This window comes from Lissotriton helveticus, chromosome 5_1 (assembly GCF_964261635.1).
Source record: "Lissotriton helveticus chromosome 5_1, aLisHel1.1, whole genome shotgun sequence".
NCBI classification, from domain to species: Eukaryota; Metazoa; Chordata; class Amphibia; order Caudata; family Salamandridae; genus Lissotriton; species Lissotriton helveticus.
In genome coordinates, this window is record NC_136065.1 from 1,334,868,177 (window position 1) to 1,334,884,769 (window position 16,593).

At 44.6% G+C, this 16,593-nt stretch overlaps 1 protein-coding gene across 2 annotated transcripts in view; it reads right to left on the reverse strand.

The window, feature by feature from the left end:
• Positions 1-390: 390 nt before the first annotated feature.
• PKP1 (plakophilin 1) overlaps positions 391-16,593 on the reverse strand; it is a 206,730-nt gene continuing 190,527 nt past the window's right edge. For both annotated transcript variants that reach the window (XM_078644195.1, XM_078644196.1), the window contains one exon: positions 391-4,880. The gene's annotated coding sequence lies outside the window, so the exon portion shown is untranslated. The remainder of the gene's footprint in view (positions 4,881-16,593) is intronic.

Sequence of the window (16,593 nt, forward strand, 5' to 3'; positions counted from 1 at the left end):
TTGGTGGTAAAGTGTGAATGTTTCGCTACCACATTTCGGCGCGACCACATTTTGGTCACAAAACATTTGTACATACCAATGCGATTCAGTATTTGGAAGGTACACCCCAAACACACCCCTTCCAAATACCAAATCGCAAACCCAAATTGCAATTCGGTAACAGGTTACAGAATCCCAATTTGGGCTTTGTACATTAGAAAAAGCCTTGGTGCGTTCGGAAACAGCCCAATTCTGCGTAGCGGGCCATTTGCAGATGCAAAAATGTTTCCTTCATCTAGCCGTAATACCTTGCAATGTTAGTACCAATCGATTGCTGCACCAGGAAGTGGTTTGGACAGGTTTGCAAAAAGTATTTTTCCAGTGTCATGAAATGAAGATAGGTAACATTACTATTTTTGAAAAACTTTATTAACACATTTATTTTTTTACAAATTTCTCAAACACATTTGCAAAGTGGAACTGGCTAGATCTTTTGAACAAACTGGTTGAAGCAGTATCTTTGTGCTTTAAGTGATTTCAAGCTAACAATTAAGCTTTATCAATACTTTTAAGTGGCTCATCAAGTACATATCTCAGGGCGATTTATAGCAAATATGAAATATTCAGTGTGTACACTTTTTTGTTAGCTCAGCCCTCTTTCCTTTCTGGTTTTTATATGATGCCGTAATAAATGTAGCATTTTAAGTACATGATTCCGAACTACTGTGAATAAAAAATCCAGGCATGTCTGAACATCTCCCACGAACCTTGGATATGTTAAGAGCTCTAAGTAAGTGAACCGAATTCTCAGGAGTAGATTGGTCCCCTTTGGCACAATGTCATTTTGTATGTTAGATATATACCATGCCGATCTGAACACAATAGGGCGCCAGCTACAGAGTTTTCTAGTCGTCATATCCAAAATTGATCTAATCTTCCGCAGGTGGCTGAGAGATGACAACAACTTCATGATCTGAGTGTGGTCAGCCCTAGACATGTTAAGCCAGACTACAATTCGAATGTTAATTTTTAGTATGAATCTGAAAATCAGGAGGGGATTTTTTTTTATTTGTATGTATTTATTCATATTTTTGTTTAGAATGATACATTCCACTTATCTATACAGAGCTGGATTTACTGTACATATACTTGAGGTTTCAGGGTAGCCAGCCTCTCAGCAGCTAGTATACTGGGCTATGGGCGCTAAATAGACAGGAAGTGTGATCTCTTTAGTTTTCTCACTTCGGAAAGGTGTGCTTTTCCCTCTCTGTCTCAGTTGCTTCATTTGTTACAGATGGAAGCCCCCAGCTTCTAAGGCTAATTTGCCAATTTGGATTGCCGATGGTTGACCCCATGTAGTCAACAGCACAATGGAACTTGTAGTTTCACATTTCTCATGTATATAAGTCTACAATTCCCATCATGCAAAGAGAGTAAAATTTTGCATGGAGGCCACTTTGCGCTTTACACTTTCTCCCTAGGTCAGTCAATAGGCCGGAAGTCTCAGGATCGACAAAGCCCTCAAGTTGATCCACCTCCACTGTGATTGGGTCTTAAGGCTTACTCTGCGCATGTCATTTCCATCTAGGTATCATTTTATGCATGACGTGAAAAGTAAAACTACAGGAACCACAGGGAGAAAAAAACTGAAAGCGAGGACGACTCACACTGGGCTTGAGACAAGGGGAAATCTCATCAGTGTGTTTTCATCGTGTCAAAGACAATATTTTCCATAACTCGTAAGTGACCTCGTTTCAGGTAAGACTCCTTCAGCCAGACCTAACATTTCAGCGAACAGAGCGCGTCCAGTCAGAATGCGTAGGTCCATACTATTTATGGATAAGTAGAAACTGCCATGCCCCTGCTATAAAAAGCTATTACCTAAAAAGCATGCTGCACGCAAGTGTCACGCATGAATTGGGCTCCTGGGCAGCTCCAGGCTGTCTCCCGTACTGTTCTTTCTCATGAAGCTTTGGCCAGGTGTGTTGCTACTGTCTCAGCAGTGTCATTTAGGAATGATTCAATTGCTAACCTGTAAATGAATCTCCTACTGGTGGAGCAATGTATAGGTGGTGGCAATGTGGCAATGTACAACGTCTACAAGAGGAAAGAGAAGCTCTGCACAACAATTAGTCTCAAGCCCCTGCTTTTAAATGCAAATATCTGGTCTCTTTTTCTTAAAGAAGTGGGATTTCATATTTTTTACTTAGATTACACTTGACTTTCGTCTCCATATGCTGAGCTCTGGAGTTTACTAAATTCAAGCATGAATAGCGCCTCAGACCGGGTTTTTATCTGTGCATTCTGGTAGTTGTAGTCTTGAAACCGAGAAACGATAAGCAGGACTACAAGTACGAAAATGAAAAGAAAAAGGCCTGGCCTGGGTAAGCTATTCATGCTGTAGAAATAGGAAACTTGAAATATCTGCTCTTCATCATCGGGGACCATATATTACAGCAGTATTCTTTTCACAAATATATTCATGCTCAAGTCTATTAATACAATTTGTTCAACTGCTTGAAAAAAAAGACCAACATTGCAATTTGATGTCAGCGATGAGATGGAGAATATGGTAACATGAACTGCATGTGATGGTGAAAGCCCCAGTGGATTCTTCTCCACTCCTTAGGCCTGACAAAATCAGTGTAGTTGAAGGCAGAAGTGATGGAATCAAGAGGACTGCTTTGGTTAGTCCTATATCTATTATGTGTGTGAATCAACTTATGGGGGTTGTCTGATAATATGTTTACTACATCAATCATCCAATAACAAGGGTTAATTTAATTATAACTATGCCAATCAGCCAATAAAATGACCTCAATGCAATGCTAACAATGAGATTGGCTCCTTTTGGACCCAATTCTATATTCTCCAGTTTTTTGTATGATACACCTTTCTTGCCAACATCAAAAATTGGATTAGTTGTAGAAAATGTACATAATGCATAAATAATGTGCATCCAAATTGGGCTCTAAAAGAAAAATACAATGGTCTCAACGTTCAACCAAATAACACCTTCTAATAAGAATTTGTTCACCCTAATTAAAGGAGGAATGCGATCTGCCGTGAATGAAAGTATATGTCCGGCTATTTGATGCTTATACAGCACACTACAATACAACACAATTCTAGCTAGTAAAAACAATCTGTGGACCATCAACATGTACATAAAAAACATGCCAATACACGTTGGAAGAAAGGACACTCGAGAAGGCCCGAGTGTTTAATTCAAACATTTATAGTGCGTGACGTTTCCCCTCCAGGGGGCATGTAAAAAGGCACTGTGCAAACTTAATAACCCAGGTGCTACCTGAGAGTGGGTTTTGGAGAGGGGGTCTGTTTAATGTGAGGGCAATTACAGTTTAGTCAGACCCTGCAGCCTGAGAACCCCTAAAGGTTTGATGAGGAGCTAGGCTTTCCTCAGCAGTTCCATCTGAAGTCATCTCTACATTTAATACACGTCCAGGTGCAGTTTGATAGAAAAGCACCAGCAGAACTTTCTGGCAGGATTACAAAAAGATTTCAAGCAAGGGGGTTCCTCCGGAGTAATAAATTAGTTCCTAAAGTTTAGAGCTCTTCCGCAATAATCTGGAAACGAGTCATTCATTTGACACCTGGAATGCTGCTGGTATCCGGCGGAACTGCTCTGGGCACATCTGCACAGTCGTTTCCAACAAAAAGTGTTATAACAGAGACTGGAGGCTGTTCAAACGAATCAGCTGAACGTGCACCACCGACTGAGGGGACCTGGGCTAAAGAAATGAGTAGAACTGGTGTTTTCTGTAGGTGCGCCAAAGTCGAGCAGAAGTTCAAGAGTTCCTGGCACTCACCAGTTCACATGCATGGCGATGGAGTGCTCACTAAGCAACATTTCAATGACGTTTATTCGTGACAAATCACTAACCAGTTTAAAATTCAAATGTTCATAAAGATGAGCAAATGTAATGCACACAGCAGTCGGACAATTGGAAACCCTGAACCCTATATTGTTATGGTAAGTTGTCCTATCTAAGCAATATTTATAGGTACGGCAGTGACATAAGTGGCACATTGGGTGGAAAAGCGAGTTCATGCAATGAGACATTCTATACAAAACATTAAGGCATTCTAGTTATGCTGGTGCTGCTAAATTGCCACAAGTGCATAATCAGAAGTAAAAAAATTGCATTTGCTTAAGACTATATATATATACACATACATGTTTGCTGCATGGCAACAAACATGGAAAAATCATTTTAACGAGCTTCAAGACAATAGTGTTTTCCACTTGGCAGACACACTCCCTTTTTTAAAACCAGGCTTCATGCAATGGAACATCTGAGTTGGGACTCCGAAGTTGGATCTGCTAATACCTCTTGGAATAAATAAAGATTGCCTTCCACATGTGTTTCTGCATCGTAAAGCTCTGGAAAGGGTAAGCACAGGTAGAGCCGGACATGGCATTCTCCAAGATCCAAGGTGGAGGCCCAGCAAAAAATGAACCCACAAGAAGCACTTTCTAAAACACTAAGGCTTTGTGATTCAAAAAGCAAAGCCATAAAGTAGAAGCGAGGTCCCTGAATAATGGGTTAAAAAGCTGTGAAGAAAATGTGCTAGCCAAAAGTACTTGTACTGTTTTGGTCCTCTCCGAAGACCAGAAAAGCCAAGATGTTATGGAGTTCACTGTGCACGAGCTCCCATTCAGAAGAGTGATAATCGGCATTGGCAAAAGTTTGTGCAGCTCAGAGGCCATCATGAGAAAATTGCTCCCAGTCCCCCAAAATAAACAAAACAAAATAAAGTTTTTAAAAAAATCTGTAGTGTCCTCAATTTTCCATCTCCATTTTACAACAAGTTCTGGATCCTTTTGGACGGATGATACCATGGATATCCCACCAGTTGGGAGGAGATGACAGCACAATCTGAAATGAAAAAGACACAAAGTCAGCGTCCGTGTGATTGAGTTATCGTTGTGTAGAAAAATACAATACAAAATCAATGTGCACATCTACCTGGCTACTAACAAGGCACGCATATGCCTTTTATTGTTATCATTTGTTGTAAAAAACACAACTCGATTTGTATCATTGAAACCTATTGGTATGTGCATTAATAGAAAAATGAAATCTGGCAAACCACATTCGAGGGGACCAAATCATAAAACACAATTTTTAGGACAGACAATTTTAAGAATTACAAAATAATCGAAAATTGAACGAAACTTTTAAAAAAAAAGATCATTTTATGAAAGATCAAAAATTACATAAATGGATTGAGATTTTGGGTAATGATGGTTTTATGGGTTCAGAGTTTGGTGATGATATGGAGCGATCAGTGTTTTTAGAGATCAATGATAGGTGAGTTCTGGTGTAGAAAGTAATGTTTAGGGTTCAGGGATTGGAAGTTTAGGGGTGGTGGCACATTTTAGGGATCAGGAATGGTGGGAGTTTTAGGGTTGGTGAGCAGTTTTTAGGGTTCACAATGAGTGTAGTATAGCAGTCCCGGATGAGAAGAGATTGGGGGCCCGATGTAGGTAGGACTTATTTACAGATTCTTAATTACCGAAATTTACCGATTCGGTAATTAAGAATCGGTAAATAAGAAGGGGGGACATATAGGAGCATCCAGATGTTTCTTTTACCGAATCGGTAAAAATCTGTATTTACCGATTCGGTAAATACCGACCGGTAATGCCCATTCATTCCTATGGGCTTTGAAGCCCATAGGAATGAATGGGCATTACCGAATCGGTAAATACCGAATTACACAAGGGTGCAGCGGGTGTCACTTTGACACCCTCTGGCACCCCCAAAAGAGGCTCGGGTGCCATGTGGCAGGCATACCTGCCCTAAGGGCAGGTCTGCCTGTCATATGGCATAGGTGTGCATGCACACATGTGCATGCACACCGGAATCGGTATTTTAACATCAAATTGAATTTGATGTTAAAATACCGATTCTGAAAGGCTTGTGGGACTCAGAAGAGTCCCACATACATCTCATAATTACCGATTCGGTAGAAATACCGATCGGTAAATTTACCGATCGGTAATTTTACCGATTCAGTTACACATGCCCCTACATCCCATTTCTGAGATACCGGCCGAAAATACCGATTTTCGTCCGTTACCGACCGACCTACATCGGGCCCTTGAACTGTGAAGGGTTTCTGAGCCTGAGTGATGGGTAGAATTTTAAGGTAGTAAAGGGGTTTTGGGGTTCAGCAATGAGTGGATGGAATGGTGGTGCAGGGTTTTAGGGTTCAGAGATATGTGGAGAGTTGATGTAGAAAGACTTTTTTAGGCATCTGGATGGGAGAAGTTTAGTGATGCATTTACGGAGCTTGTTCATTATTTTGCGGCACGCAACTTATCATGGTTGCGAACTTGGATAGACTTTAATTAGTGGACAGTCTTTTGCTACAATACGGACCTTTTACACACTGGCCATTTACTATATGGAGCTCGTATACTATCTTTTCTGTTAAGTCACATCTTCTTATACATGGTTGATGCTGCGGCTTCCTTACAAATTTATACTCCGGCTAACCAGTGATGTTTTGATATATTTTCTATGCTCATCCACTTATACATATTGTGGTGCTCCGTCCCCTATATACTGCACATGCTGCTTGTATTAATGATTTGGCGGATCAATAGAAATTATTCAACCATATTTATGCCTTGATGAAGTCTCTGTGTGGGACGAAACACGTGTTGGCGACGTACGTGCTGGGAGATCTTTTAATGAAATTTTGAATATCAATAAAGAAAGAATTAATGAAATCTGAAGAGGACTCTCTCTGAATTTATCTTGGACTGCCTGGATCCCTTTTGCTTAACCCCTTCCATGCTCATGACGAGCTCAGCTCGTCATGCAGTACACTGCTTGTGTGCTCATGACGAGCTGAGCTTGTCATGAACAATGGGATTCAAAGATCCTCAGCACAGAGGATGAATTGCTGTAGCATTGATGTGGTTAAACATTGTGTTATGTTCTTAATTCTGCTCTCTATGATAGATAGAGTTTTTTTCTGAGGGCGTATTATCTAAGCCAAGACTAAAATACTCCTGATTGTCAGGTGTGCTGTAATCAGAACCTCATTACTTAACAATAAGTATGTCAGACAAAACTGTGAGTGAGACCTGCAACCACAGCATTCATACCTTAAAATATAAGCATGCTAAAGCCAATTTAAAAAAAGAAGACATTCTATGAATTGGTTTCTAGGAAATCGTAAATGCCATTCATCATGCAAAATTGCATTAAACTGTTTAGAGAAAATAGCTTCTCAGTAATGGTATTCCATGAAATTGTTTTTCTATGAAATCACATACCAGTTAAAATACCTACAAACAATGATCAGCTGAGGACACAGTGTCCTCACACAACAGTGAGAGGAGGCGTGTTGAGTCCTATCCCAATTCTGGGTTCAAACTCATTAAATACCTGAGGGTGGACTTCAGAGATCTATGCATAATGTTAAAATATTAGCTCAGTGCGTTTTGCCAGCGCTTCCATTCATCCTTTGTGCAGGTTTGAGTGTTCAAACTTTCCAAGAGCAATGTTGAGAGGTTAAGACATGTTGAATCATGAAGCTAATATCTCTCATAAGCTGATAATTGATTGCCAGCAGCTGGAAGTGAGGATGCTTCAGCATGTAGAGTAAATAGGGAAAACACAATTGTCACCCCCAATATGGTGCCACAAGAACTATTTGACAGCTATTGTCCCTCAGTCTCTGCACCTGCTAGTACAGCAGAAGGATCAGTGGGAAAACAGAGGAAATTTCTTCCCATTGACCATGGATCCTGAGACATTTATTCAAAGTTGAAAGACTTGCTGCTTACCTTATTGCAAACACTGGTTTCATGGGCAATTCATCACTGACTGATCCAGTTCCCACTCGTGTGATTTTTTGCCCCACCTGCTGAGCAGTGGCGGCTGGTGACATTTGAAAGTGGTAGGGCGTAAAGGTCCGGAATAAGTGTTGTTTCGTTTTTGGGGAGAAAACTTTCAAGAAACCAGTGGCAAATGGTACATTTTAAAGTCAAATTTGAGAAAGAAAGGTTTATAAAGCAATTGTGAAAGTGCAGTGATGAAATATTTAAACACATCAAACCTGCCCCATATCTTACTGCCTTAAATATGTTAGACAGTTACTGTAGTGAGCCACTTGTATGAATTGACGCAAGTACTGTGGAAAGGAAACTATGAATACATTGCACATAAGCAATCTGAAGATTCGGCATCTATCTCTTCACGATAAATTGCATTTTGACGCCACTGCAGGGCTGGGTACAGTTCTCTACCAAGAGGCACATGCAGTGTGTAGGAAGAAGGTAGTGTCGCATCCTACCACCTAACAGGCTTTTGCAATGAACCTCCTTTCACATGCCCCTTAAAGGAAAGGTGCTTTCACTGTAGCAGGCAAACACAACATGGTAACTACAGCGGCAGAAGCATTCATTCAGGGTCTGTCCCCCCAGCCAGGGGTCACCCACGCCTGCATTGCCGATGTTTGCTAAATCAAGCGGAAAGTAAACACACAGCTCTGAATACTGCACAAGTCTTACTTGAATGTTGTGACACGCAATGCCCTCAGCTCGAAAGCAGCATTCACTGAACGCTTTGTTATATAAATTGCATAATGATAACACGCTTCCTGTATTTGGTGATGTGACCTGCTTTATGTCGTACATGCATGTTTACAACAAATGCCTAAACCAGACAGCGGCGGATCCTCCATGGGGGTGTTTGGGCGCCGCCCCTCCTGCTTTCTCGCCGTGCGAGAAGGCAGAAACAAATGGTAGTTATTATTAATTAACTACCATTGTTTCTGCCTTCTCGCTCGGAGAAAAAGCAGAACTTCCTCGTTTAGAGTGGGTGTGTTACTCGAGGGCAGGGGGGAGTGGCTTGGGGGAGTGGCTTGCCCACTGTTGTTAATACTGTCTGTTTGGACAGCCTGAGGCCGCCCAAACAGACAGTATTACCAACAGTGGGAAAGCCACTCCCCCAAGCCACTCCCCCTGCCCTCGAGTAACTCTCCCCTGTTCTCTCTCAGAGAGAAAATGACGTATGTGGGGCAGCCGGCCGCACCAATGAAAAACGCGGCAGTGTCTGCCGCGCCGCCTTCTTGATGACGTGCAGGACTTGAACCAGGACGGCGGGAATCGGGATGAAGTCTCTATCGACGGTTACAGTAAGTTTATTTTATATATATATTTGTAGTCTCCAGGCTCCCTGATCGCACCCTGTGTGCTGCAGCTTCGAGGCGCTAATTGCTCGTTCATTCTTGTTAATTTAGCGCGCATACTTTTGGAACATTCTTAGAAGCACACAGAGGGGCCTGTGTTACCAGTATTGTAGGGCACTTCAATCCGAATCTAACGTTGTGCTGGATGAGACGAGAAGGTGTGGGCTACTACAGAGAATACAGCTTGAACTAAGAGGGAGGGGAGGGGTGTGGGCTCGGGTAGAAGGAAGCTGACAGTACACCGCCACGCAGCGAGGGCTCTTTGGAAAAATAAGTGGTAAAGAACTACGGAGATCTGTTTGTAATCAGCAAGCCCCCCCTCCCCCCGTTTAATCTTCATAAGACAGCTCAGAGTGTTTACATGCCTGTTGCAGAGTGTGGTGCTAAACCGGCATGTCATGGCTACGAATCCTATCAGGATAGCTCATCTGGTTTAGGCATTTGTTGTAAACATGCATGTACGACATAAAGCAGGTCACATCACCAAATACAGGAAGCGTGTTATCATTATGCAATTTATATAACAAAGCGTTCAGTGAATGCTGCTTTCGAGCTGAGGGCATTGCGTGTCACAACATTCAAGTAAGACTTGTGCAGTATTCAGAGCTGTGTGTTTACTTTCCGCTTGATTTAGCAAACATCGGCAATGCAGGCGTGGGTGACCCCTGGCTGGGGGGACAGACCCTGAATGAATGCTTCTGCCGCTGTAGTTACCATGTTGTGTTTGCCTGCTACAGTGAAAGCACCTTTCCTTTAAGGGGCATGTGAAAGGAGGTTCATTGCAAAAGCCTGTTAGGTGGTAGGATGCGACACTACCTTCTTCCTACACACTGAATGTGCCTCTTGGTAGAGAACTGTACCCAGCCCTGCAGTGGCGTCAAAATGCAATTTATCGTGAAGAGATAGATGCCGAATCTTCAGATTGCTTATGTGCAATGTATTCATAGTTTCCTTTCCACAGTACTTGCGTCAATTCATACAAGTGGCTCACTACAGTAACTGTCTAACATATTTAAGGCAGTAAGATATGGGGCAGGTTTGATGTGTTTAAATATTTCATCACTGCACTTTCACAATTGCTTTATAAACCTTTTTTTCTCAAATTTGACTTTAAAATGTACCATTTGCCACTGGTTTCTTGAAAGTTTTCTCCCCAAAAACGAAACAACACTTATTCCGGACCTTTACGCCCTACCACTTTCAAATGTCACCAGCCGCCACTGAAACCAGATGAGCTATCCTGCTAGGATTCGTAGCCATGACATGCCGGTTTAGCACCACACTCTGCAACAGGCATGTAAACACTCTGAGCTGTCTTATGAAGATTAAACGGGGGGAGAAGGGGCTTGCTGATTACAAACAGATCTCCGTAGTTCTTTACCACTTATTTTTCCAAAGAGCCCTCGCTGCTTGGCGGTGTACTGTCAGCTTCCTTCTACCCGAGCCCACACCCCTCCCCTCCCTCTTAGTTCAAGCTGTATTCTCTGTAGTAGCCCACACCTTCTCGTCTCATCCAGCACAACGTTAGATTCGGATTGAAGTGCCCTACAATACTGGTAACACAGGCCCCTCTGTGTGCTTCTAAGAATGTTCCAAAAGTATGCGCGCTAAATTAACAAGAATGGACGAGCAATTAGCGCCTCGAAGCTGCAGCACACAGGGTGCGATCAGGGAGCCTGGAGACTACAAATATATATATAAAATAAACTTACTGTAACCGTCGATAGAGACTTCATCCCGATTCCCGCCGTCCTGGTTCAAGTCCTGCACGTCATCAAGAAGGCGGCGCGGCAGACACTGCCGCGTTTTTCATTGGTGCGGCCGGCTGCCCCACCTACGTCATTTTCTCTCTGAGAGAGAACAGGGGAGAGTTACTCGAGGGCAGGGGGGAGTGGCTTGGGGGAGTGGCTTTCCCACTGTTGGTAATACTGTCTGTTTGGGCGGCCTCAGGCTGTCCAAACAGACAGTATTAACAACAGTGGGCAAGCCACTCCCCCAAGCCACTCCCCCCTGCCCTCGAGTAACACACCCACTCTAAACGAGGAAGTTCTGCTTTTTCTCCGAGCGAGAAGGCAGAAACAATGGTAGTTAATTAATAATAACTACCATTTGTTTCTGCCTTCTCGCACGGCGAGAAAGCAGGAGGGGCGGCGCCCAAACGCCCCCATGGAGGATCCGCCGCTGCTGCTGAGGCTGTCCGCCTTGTCAATCTTTATTCTAAGAATGTATGGTGCTGTCAAGGAAATCTGCGATATGGGGTGCTCAAGTTCAGATATACTTTTATTCTCTTGGAAACATCAGTGGGGCCCTCCTCGCTTCAGGATGTAAATCATTGTTATGCTGTTATTTGTCACATTTAGCTCTGTTCGTACTGCAACATGTGTCTGAAACTCTCTCAGGGTACTATTGACCACATGAGGCTCTAACACATTGCCATCCATCCACATATCCTGTTGGAGTGACAGCATTGATGCCCACCCAACACCCCCACCAGAAAGGCATGCATGACCTGGGAACTAGAGGGCAGAAAACACCTGCAGAGATGTATTCATTATATCTGTCAGCGGAATTGAGCCCCACCAATGCTCAACTGTCTCCATGCATTGTTGAGCCTAAACAGGCACAGTCAAGCACCTATTGAACTCAGATTGAAAACTAAATGTCAGGTGTTTAAAATACAAGTTCACTCTCTCTTAACATCCATTCATTTAGAAGGATGGGGATTTGGAAATGTGTCCTCAGTTCTGTAAATGCAGACTCCAAGGTTCAGATAGGGGGTCATCCCTACAAATGTTAAATTGTTATAATCTAAGGCAACTGCCTTCAGATGTACTTGTTCACAAACCACACGACTTAATGGGAAGTAGAACCTAATATTATACTGATCCAGAAAATGCTTGATGTAATTATGTTATTTTTTCTAGTGCACTGACATCAGTTCTGTTGTATCTTTGCTTTGGTGAGGAGTACCGGCATCTGTATTTGAAGCTAATTAATCGTTTCCCCTGATTTATTGTGACATTGTGGATGGGTTCGGGTGCGTGGCTCCTCCACAAATTTCAACACCCTGCTAGACATCAAAATGTTCATCACTTACTTTTCTAAACTGATTGTGTCCTGTAGTGACAAATTGAGAGAAAAGCCCAATTCTTGGTCATGTGAGGTCAATTTGTCATCTCAGAACTCATCACACAAGCTACAGGAAGTTCTTCAGGTCAGTGGTTGCCTCCACTTGGGGCATTGCTACTGTTAGCCATATCTTGGGGTGGAGAAAGAACATTTATGGAACTGTGTAAAATCCTCTGTGAGTGTGAGGACTTTGCTCATTCCATGAAAGGGTGATAGGTGGTTCATTTATGGGACCATCATCACCCAGCCATGTCTGTGCCAACTGTGATAGATTAAAATCTTTGCCAAGAAGTTCTTCACTGGCCTGTATCTCCATCATGAAAGTGACACACTTCTGCTACACCTGGTGTGGGAGATCTGTCCATAGCACATATGTCAGAAATAGGAGTCGACCACATCCAGTAACAACTTCTTATCAAGAGTGGAGTCCATCTTGATGTCAGCTTTGCCATCTTTTAACACTGATGCTCATTACATTTGGTGAACAGCATGTTTGTATTAGCAGCCCATATGATAAGGGATGCTGGCCTTGTGGCACTGGCAGGCCATATGATAAGGGATGCCACCCAGGGTATCTTCCTACCCATCACCTCTAGTATGCTTCTTTCTTTCACTTGGAGTGTGTTACATTCGGTACTTATTATATTAATGTTCACATTAGTATATGCTAGAGCTTTTAATATGTATTTGTGTATATTGGTATATGCGGTATCCTTTATTCCCCCCCCCCTAGTTACGTGATAGTGGTATCTTCCCTCTGTCTCTGGGAGGCTACCTTAGAATGTTCAGATGAGGCAGTTGCTGCACTGATGGTGGAGAGAGGAGATCTATAATAAAGAGTTTGACTCACCTGCTTGGTAGTTTCGTCTTTTTATCTCTGGTGACGATCTGTGGAAGGGGACAGAAAACCCGGCTCCTCCCCTTTTGGCGTGCTACTCCACCAGCACCTCATCTTGCTTACTTTACTTTTCTACGTGGACTAAGTACTACTTTCATACCCTTTGTGTACCCCAGAGAAGAGATCTACTATTATCTCAGTCTTTCTGCCTCAGTAGAGCCTTTTTATTCACTTACCACAAAGTGATGTACTGAGGCTCCTGTCAACCGTCTGTAAATACATAGCTGTGTTAGGGTAGAATATGTTTGGTGTCCGGACCATTTCTCTGCCTCATGTGGCAAATTTTATACAAAGATTGAGAGCGTTGTTATCAAGGATAAACCAGCATTGGTGGAACCTATCCCCTTATGTCTTCATATTGGTCGTGTGTGGAAAACAAGGCAGCCTTCACTTACCGAGGAACCTTTAGAGAAGCAGCTCCCCGCTTCTATTTCTAAGCCCAGGAGCACGTCCTCTCAGGGAGAATTCTAAGGCGCTCCTGTCACCATGGTGCCTTCGTGGTGGCTGCCTCGTGATGCAAGATTCCTTCAGGTGTTCGCGCTCTTGACGGGGGCAAAATCATCAGCTGTGAGGGTATATCAGCCCTTTCTTTGTCTCCGCTCAATGCTGCGTGTGGACACAGAGGCTTCCTCTTTACTTCACACGCTCTCTCCTGCTTCTCTCCTCGCTACTGCCTCCACACCAGTCACCGAGACTTCCTCTCAGTTTTTCTTCCGTCTTCCGTCCTTCGCATGAGGCGGGGAGAACTGCAGTGGGCGGCACAGAGTTCACAGGTGGAGTCTAATCTTCGTAAGGAGCCTCTTTATCTGTCCTTTCACCTCCGCCCTGAAGTGCCCTCCTCTTGACAGCTGTTTCCTCAATCTATTTCAGCGTGTCTTCACTGTGAAACGCACACCATTTGGCATTTTCTCATGCCTTTGTAGCGTGTTCTACCACAGTGACATGCACACCTTCCTTCATCATACTTGCGTGTCAATCACGGTGACACGCACACCTTTGTTATTTTCAGATCAATTGCAGAGTGTCCTTTCACAGTGACACGCACACCGTGGGCATTTTTGCATGCCTTTGCAGCGTGTTTTACCACGGTGACAACCACACCTTCCTTCATCATGCTTGCGTGTCATTCATGGTGACATGCACACCTTGGTGCATTTTCATATCAATTGCAGCATGTCCTTTCACGGTCACATGCACACCGCGGACATTTTTGCATGCCTTTGCACCGTGTTTTACCACGGTGACACGCACACCTTCCTTCATCATGCTTGCGTGTCATTCATGGTGAAATGCACACCTTGGTGCATTTTCATACCAATTGCAGCATGTCTGTTAGACCTGGCATCTTTGGCGTGGTTTCCCCCTATCTTTTTGCCTCTACCTCCTGTATTTTTGATGCTGTGCTGGATTTAGTTTTTGCTGGTTTATATGCTTTGGGCACTTTGCCACTGCTGTTCAGTGTCAAAGTGCAAGTGCTCCCTGAGTAAATTGTTATTATGATTCGTTATCCATGATTGCCATATTTGTGTCACCAAGAGGACCCTAGTAAAGTGCACTGAGTGTGCCAGGGCTGGTGATAACAAATGCTACTAGTGGGCCTGCAGCACTGATTGTGCCACCCACATGAGTAGTCATAAAATGGTGTCTGAGGCCTGCCACCGCAGTGCCTGGGTGCAGTCTGTGAACTGCCATGTCGTCCTGGCAAGTGCCCACACTTGCCAGGCCCTACCCTTCCCTTTCTGTGCACTTAGGACACCCCTATAGTAGGCCCAAGGAACCCCCCTCAGCAGGGTGCAGTGTAGGTGAAAGATAGGACATGTACTGATGTGTGTAACATGTCCTAATAGTGAAATACAGTCAATTTCGTTTTTCACTATTGGGAGGCCATCTTGCCCATAGGATAGAATGTGGAAGGCTGAGGACATGGAGTCTGGTACCCTTGAATTCCGAATTTAATAACACATCTTTTTGTGAAGATGTTTTTTAAATCCTGCGTTTAGAAACGGCACTTTTAGAAAGCTGCTGTTTCTCTGTTCAAACCTTCCTGTGTGTCTCTGCCTGGTTGTGGATTGACTGTCTGGCTGTGGGGAGTGACAGGGGCTGATGAAGGGTCTTGGCTCCAGGAGTCTGGGTGTGTAGTCCTAGGCTGAATAGGCCCATCTGCATTTAGAGAGGTGGGTGGGCAAATCCCTGTAGCTGTTTTGGGCTGTGCCTGCCCCCACAAAGGACTGGCTCCACCTCCTGCGGGACGTCTGAGGACCCTGGCCCCCTGTCTCAAAGGAAGAAGTTGTGCACTGGCAGAGTGCCCCCTGGACTGGTTTAAACTGGGTCCAGAACCCCCAACACATGAAGAACAAAGACTTTAGGGGTATAGAAGTAGGACAGAGACCCCTTGAAAATCAGACTTCTACAATCAAGAGGAACCTCTGCCGGAAGAAGGACAGCTGGAGAAACTAAGGAAGACTGCCCTTGCTGTGTGCTCTGGGGCTGACCTGCTGCTTTGCTGATTCAACTAAAGGAGAGAAGAAGGGGACTTTGTTGTGTGCTGTGCTTCCCCCACCTGCTTGCAGCCAAGACTTTGCTGTGTGCTCTGTCTGCTTAGAGTCTCCAAGGGCCAGAGAAGAGCTGGCCTCCTGTTCCTGGAATAGAGGGTTAAAAAGTTCCCAAGAAGAACCAAGACGCTGTAAGAAACGTCTTTTATTCGCCCTCTGTGCTTTATTCCTAACTGCCTGCCGTGTGGGAGGATCGGTGTGCTCATCGGCACACAACTGACGCCGGCCGTGGGATTGCTGGGCCTCCCTCGTGAGTAATTCCCCCGAGTGACTTGGTAACGTCATGGGCGGCCTGCCTGCAACCTGCACCCTGTGGGGAGGGCTGCTGCGCCCAAATCGCCGCTTCCGGGGACAAAGAACAGATCGAGAAACCCACCGCCATCGGCCACTGTCGTCATCGGGGAGGCCGCGCTGTCATTGGCTAGTTGCGGGAGGCTCGACGGAGGAGCCGTGCTGTAATTGGCCTGCTGCTGGAGGCGTGACTGAGGAGCCGCACTATGATTGCGCCTGGCCGAGGGAAAGCAGTGTCACGTGTTCGGGGGCTCGCCTCCAGCGCCGCGCTGGGATTGGCCCAGCGCTTGCGAAGGCCCAACGCTCGCCTGTAACCCTCGAGGGAGCGGCACCCACCGGAAGGTACCGATCGGCACCAGAGGCCAGGGAGTGCTGAAGAGAACGAGCCTGCCCCGCAGGGAAGCCCCATTGAGCCACCCGGACTGCCACGCACACGCCACTCAGGTAACTGACTCCGATCCCTTTTTGGAGCCTGCGTCTACCGCCGTACTTCCCGAGTGCACCGCTGGT